We start from the raw sequence: 6301 nt of genomic DNA, 5'->3' as shown, positions 1-6301 counted from the left end.
TTTCTTAAGATCCTTGTACATCTTCCCCGTTCCAGGATGTATTGAGTATCTGGTTTTATGAGCTTCTCTAAGTACCATTTCTCTCATATCTCCAAATTTTGGTACCCAAATTCTTTCAGCCCTATACCGGGTTCCGTCTTCTCGAATATTAAGATGATTCTCCGATCCTTTGGGTATTTCATCCTTTAAATTTCCCTCTTTTAAAACTCCTTGTTGCGCCTCCTTTATTTGAGTAGTAAGGTTAGTGTGAATCATTATATTCATAGATTTTACTCGAATGGGTTCTCTGTCCTTTCTGCTCAAGGCGTCGGCTACCACATTTGCCTTTCCCGGGTGGTAACGAATCTCAAAGTCATAATCATTCAACAATTCAATCCACCTACGCTGCCTCATATTCAGTTGTTTCTGATTAAATATGTGTTGAAGACTTTTGTGGTCGGTATATATAATACTTTTGACCCCATATAAGTAGTGCCTCCAAGTCTTTAATGCAAAAACAACCGCGCCTAATTCCAAATCATGCGTCGTATAATTTTGCTCGTGAATCTTCAATTGTCTAGACGCATAAGCAATCACCTTCGTTCGTTGCATTAATACACAACTGAGACCTTGCTTTGATGCGTCACAATAAATCACAAAATCATCATTCCCTTCAGGCAATGACAATATAGGTGCCGTAGTTAGCTTTTTCTTCAATAATTGAAACGCCTTCTCTTGTTCATCCTTACATTCAAATTTCTTCCCTTTATGCGTTAATGCAGTCAAGGGTTTTGCTATTTTGGAGAAATCTTGGATGAATCTTTTGTAGTAACCAGCCAATCCTAAAAATTGACGTATATGCTTCGGAGTTTTTGGGGTTTCCCACTTTTCAACGGTTTCGATCTTTGCCGGGTCCACCTGGATACCTTCTTTGTTCACTATGTAACCGAGGAATTGAACTTCTTCCAACCAAAATGCACACTTTGAAAACTTAGCGTACAGTTTTTCTTTCCTCAATACTTCTAGCACTTTTCTTAAATGTTCTTCGTGCTCTTGATCATTCTTTGAGTAAATAAGTATGTCATCGATGAAAACAATGACAAACTTGTCAAGATATGGCCCACACACTCGGTTCATAAGGTCCATGAACACAGCAGGTGCATTAGTTAAACCAAACGGCATGACCATAAACTCGTAATGACCGTAACGTGTTCTGAAAGCAGTCTTTGGAATATCATCTTCTTTCACCCGCATTTGATGATACCCGGAACGTAAGTCAATCTTTGAATAAACAGACGAGCCTTGTAGTTGATCAAATAAGTCGTCGATTCTCGGTAGTGGGTAGCGGTTCTTGATGGTAAGTTTGTTCAACTCTCGGTAGTCGATACACAACCTGAATGTACCATCTTTCTTCTTGACAAACAAAATAGGAGCTCCCCACGGTGATGTGCTTGGTCGAATGAAACCACGCTCTAAAAGTTCTTGTAATTGGCTTTGCAGTTCTTTCATCTTTCTGGGTGCGAGTCTGTAAGGAGCACGAGCTATTGGTGCAGCTCCTGGTACAAGATCTATTTGAAATTCAACGGATCGATATAGGGGTAATCCCGGTAATTCTTTCGGAAATACATCGGGAAATTCTTTTGCAATGGGAACATCATTGATGCTCTTTTTTTCAGTTTGTACTTTCTCGACGTGTGCTAGAACAGCATAGCAACCTTTTCTTATTAGTTTTTGTGCCTTCAAATTACTAATAAGATGTAGCTTCGTGTTGCCCTTTTCTCCGTACACCATTAAGGGTTTTCCTTTTTCTCGTATAATGCGAATTGCATTTTTGTAACAAACGATCTCTGCTTTCACTTCTTTCAACCAGTCCATACCGATTATCACATCAAAACTCCCTAACTCTACTGGTATCAAATCAATCTTAAATGTTTCGCTAACCAGTTTAATTTCTCGATTTCGACATATATTATCTGCTGAAATTAATTTACCATTTGCTAATTCGAGTAAAACTTTACTATCCAAAGGTGTCAATGGACAACATAATTTAGCACAAAAATCTCTACTCATATAGCTTCTATCCGCACCCGAATCAAATAAAACGTAAGCAGATTTATTGTCAATAAGAAACGTACCCGTAACAAGCTCCGGGTCTTCCTGTGCCTCTGCTGCATTAATAATGAAAACTCTTCCGCGGCCTTGTCCATTCGTGTTCTCCTGGTTCGGGCAATTTCTAATAATGTGGCCCGGTTTACCACATTTATAACAAACTACATTGGCATAACTTGCTCCGACACTACTTGCTCCGCCATTACTCGTTCCGACACCATTTGTTCCTTTCGTTCTATTAACCCCTGGTCCGTAGACCTCACACTTCACCGCGCTATGACCATTTCTTTTACACTTGTTGCAAAATTTGGTGCAGAACCCCGAGTGATACTTTTCACACCTTTGGCATAGCTGCTTCTGATTGTTGTTGTTGTTGCAGTTATTATTGTTGTTGGGATGATTGTTGTAGTTGTTGTTGTTGTTGTTGTTGTTGTTGTTGTTGTTGTTTTTGGGCCGTTTGTTGTAGTTGCGATTGATGTTGCGATTGTTGGGATAATTGTTGCGATTATTGTTGTAATTGCTGTTGTTGTTGTATTGGTGATTCTTATCACCGTTTTCCTCCCACTTTCTTTTGACTTGCTTCACATTGGCCTCTTCAGCAGTCTGTTCTTTAATTCTTTCTTCAATCTGGTTCACTAGTTTGTGAGCCATTCTACATGCCTGTTGTATGGAGGCGGGCTCGTGTGAACTTATATCTTCTTGGATTCTTTCCGGTAATCCTTTCACAAACGCGTCGATCTTCTCTTCCTCATCTTCAAATGCTCCCGGACACAATAGGCACAATTCTGTGAATCGTCTTTCGTACGTGGTAATATCAAATCCTTGGGTTCGTATCCCTCTAAGTTCTGTCTTGAGCTTATTGATCTCGGTTCTGGGACGGTACTTCTCGTTCATCAAGTGCTTGAATGCTGACCACGGTAGTGCGTACGCATCGTCTTGTCCCACTTGCTCTAGATAGGTATTCCACCATGTTAACGCAGAACCTGTGAAGGTATGCGTAGCGTACTTCACTTTTTCCTCTTCAGTACACTTACTTATGGCAAACACCGATTTGACCTTCTCGGTCCACCGTTTCAATCCGATCGGTCCTTCAGTTCCATCAAATTCTAAAGGTTTGCAGGCAGTGAATTCTTTGTAGGTGTATCCTACACGATTTCCTGTACTGCTAGATCCAAGGTTATTGTTGGTATGTAGCGCAGCCTGTACTGCGGCTATGTTTGAAGCTAGAAAAGTACGGAATTCCTCTTCATTCATATTCACGGTGTGTCGAGTAGTCGGTGCCATTTCCTTCAAAATAGTCAAATGGAACAAGTTAATCATACAGAATATTAAGAGTAGTTAATAGTATTTCGTAGCATAATATGAACTTATTTATAAAAGCTTTTTCTTCATATTAGCGTTTTATAAGTTTAAATTCGGGTAGTACCTACCCGTTAAGTTCATACTTAGTAGCTAATATACAATTCAACTACTACAATTCTATATGAAAAACTGATTATAATAATATTTCGCGTTCAAACTTTTACACAATATTTTACAAACTTACAATACCGCTTATTTTACATATAGCATGAAATATAGCACACAATAAATTTGATACAAGATGGTTATGAAGATAATTCTAGCTAGTACACAAGTCGTTCAGCAAAGGCAATAAAGACACGTAATTCATACGTCCAGAAACAAGTCATGCATTCTGGTTTTACTAGGATTACTTTCCATCCTTGGTCTTGTGGAACATAACCGTTATGGCCGTTGATAAGACATCGTGTTGTAACGTCGTCAAAGGGACGAGGGTTACGTAATGTCCAACAGTCCCGTAACAATATAAAAACCTCATTTCTTACCCCAATTACCGACTCCGTCACTTGTGGGAACGTTTTGTTTAATAGTTGTAGGCTGATGTTCTTGTTCTCACTTTGGTGAGAAGCGAACATTACTAATCCGTAAGCATAACATGCTTCTTTATGTTGCATGTTAGCCGCTTTTTCTAAATCATGAAGTCCTATATTCGGATACATTGAGTCAAAATAATTTCTTAACCCGTTGCGTAAAATAGCATTTGGGTTCCCCGCAATATATGCGTCAAAGTAAACACATCGTAACTTATGGGTTTCCCAATGTGATATCCCCCATCTTTCAAACGAAAGTCTCTTATAAACCAAGGCATTCTTGGAACGTTCTTCGAATGTCTTACAAACTGATTTCGCCTTAAATAGTTGTGCCGAGGAATTCTGACCGACTCTAGACAAGATTTCATCAATCATGTCTCCGGGTAGGTCTCTTAAAATATTGGGTTGTCTATCCATTTTGTGTTTTTAAACTGTAAAATAGACAAGAGTTAGATTCATAAAAAAAATTACTTATTAATACAAGCAATTTTTACATATATCATAAAGCATAAGCACACTATATTACATATATTACACCACACGAATACAACTATCCTATTCCGACTCGCTCGTTTCTTCTTCTTCGGTTTTGGTTCGTTTTGCCAAGTTTCTAGGGATATATGATGTTCCGCTAATATGAGCCGTCGTTTTCCACATTGGTTTAGAAAAACCTGGTGGTTTAGAGGTTCCCGGGTCATTGTTACAACTTAAGGGCTTCGGGGGTTGACGATACATATAAAGTTCATCGGGGTTGGAATTAGATTTCTCTATTTTTGTGCCCTTTCCCTTATTATTTTCTTTTGCCTTTTTAAATTCAGTTGGGGTAATTTCTATAACATCATCGGAATTCTCGTCGGAATCCGATTCATCAGAGAATTGGTAATCCTCCCAATATTTTGCTTCCTTGGCGGAAACACCATTGACCATAATTAACCTTGGTCGGTTGGTTGAGGATTTTCTTTTACTTAACCGTTTTATTATTTCCCCCACCGGTTCTATTTCTTCATCCGGTTCCGATTCTTCTTCCGGTTCCGATTCTTCTTCCGGTTCCGACTCTTCTTCCGGTTCCTCTTCGGGAACTTGTGAATCAGTCCACGAATCATTCCAATTTACATTTGACTCTTCATTATTATTAGGTGAGTCAATGGGACTTGTTCTAGAGGTAGACATCTATCACATAATATCAAACGCGTTAAGAGATTAATATATCACATAATATTCACATGTTAAAAATATATAGTTTCCAACAAAATTTGTTAAGCAATCATTTTTCAAGTAAACACGGTCGAAGTCCAGACTCACTAATGCATCCTAACAAACTCGATAAGACACACTAATGCAAAATTCTGGTTCTCTAAGACCAACGCTCGGATACCAACTGAAATGTCCCGTTCTTATTGATTAAAAACGTTCCATATTAATTGATTTCGTTGCGAGGTTTTGACCTCTATATGAGACGTTTTTCAAAGACTGCATTCATTTTTAAAACAAACCATAACCTTTATTTCATAGATAAAGGTTTTAAAAAGCTTTACGTAGATTATCAAATACTGATAATCTAAAATATCCTGTTTACACACGACCATTACATAATGGTTTACAATACAAATATGTTACAACAAAATAAGTTTCTTGAATGCAGTTTTTACACAATATCATACAAGCTTGGACTCCAAATCTCGTCCTTATTTAAGTATGCGACAGCGGAAGCTCTTAATAATCACCTGAGAATAAACATGCTTAAAACGTCAACAAAAATATTGGTGAGTTATAGGTTTAACCTATATATATCAAATCATAATAATAGACCACAAGATTTCATATTTCAATACACATCCCATACATAGAGATAAAAATCATTCATATGGTGAACACCTGGTAACCGACATTAACAAGATGCATATATAAGAATATCCCCATCATTCCGGGACACCCTTCGGATATGATATAAATTTCGAAGTACTAAAGCATCCGGTACTTTGGATGGGGTTTGTTAGGCCCAATAGATCTATCTTTAGGATTCGCGTCAATTAGGGTGTCTGTTCCCTAATTCTTAGATTACCAGACTTTATAAAAGGGGCATATTCGATTTCGATAATTCAACCATAGAATGTAGTTTCACGTACTTGTGTCTATTTTGTAAATCATTTATAAAACCTGCATGTATTCTCATCCCAAAAATATTAGATTTTAAAAGTGGGACTATAACTCACTTTCACAGATTTTTACTTCGTCGGGAAGTAAGACTTGACCACTGGTTGATTCACGAACCTATAACAATATATACATATATATCAAAGTATGTTCAAAATATATTTACA

The sequence above is a fragment of the Rutidosis leptorrhynchoides genome, chromosome 11 (genome assembly GCF_046630445.1).
Source record: "Rutidosis leptorrhynchoides isolate AG116_Rl617_1_P2 chromosome 11, CSIRO_AGI_Rlap_v1, whole genome shotgun sequence".
Classification (NCBI taxonomy): Eukaryota; Viridiplantae; Streptophyta; class Magnoliopsida; order Asterales; family Asteraceae; genus Rutidosis; species Rutidosis leptorrhynchoides.
This window is presented reverse-complemented; position numbering follows the sequence as displayed.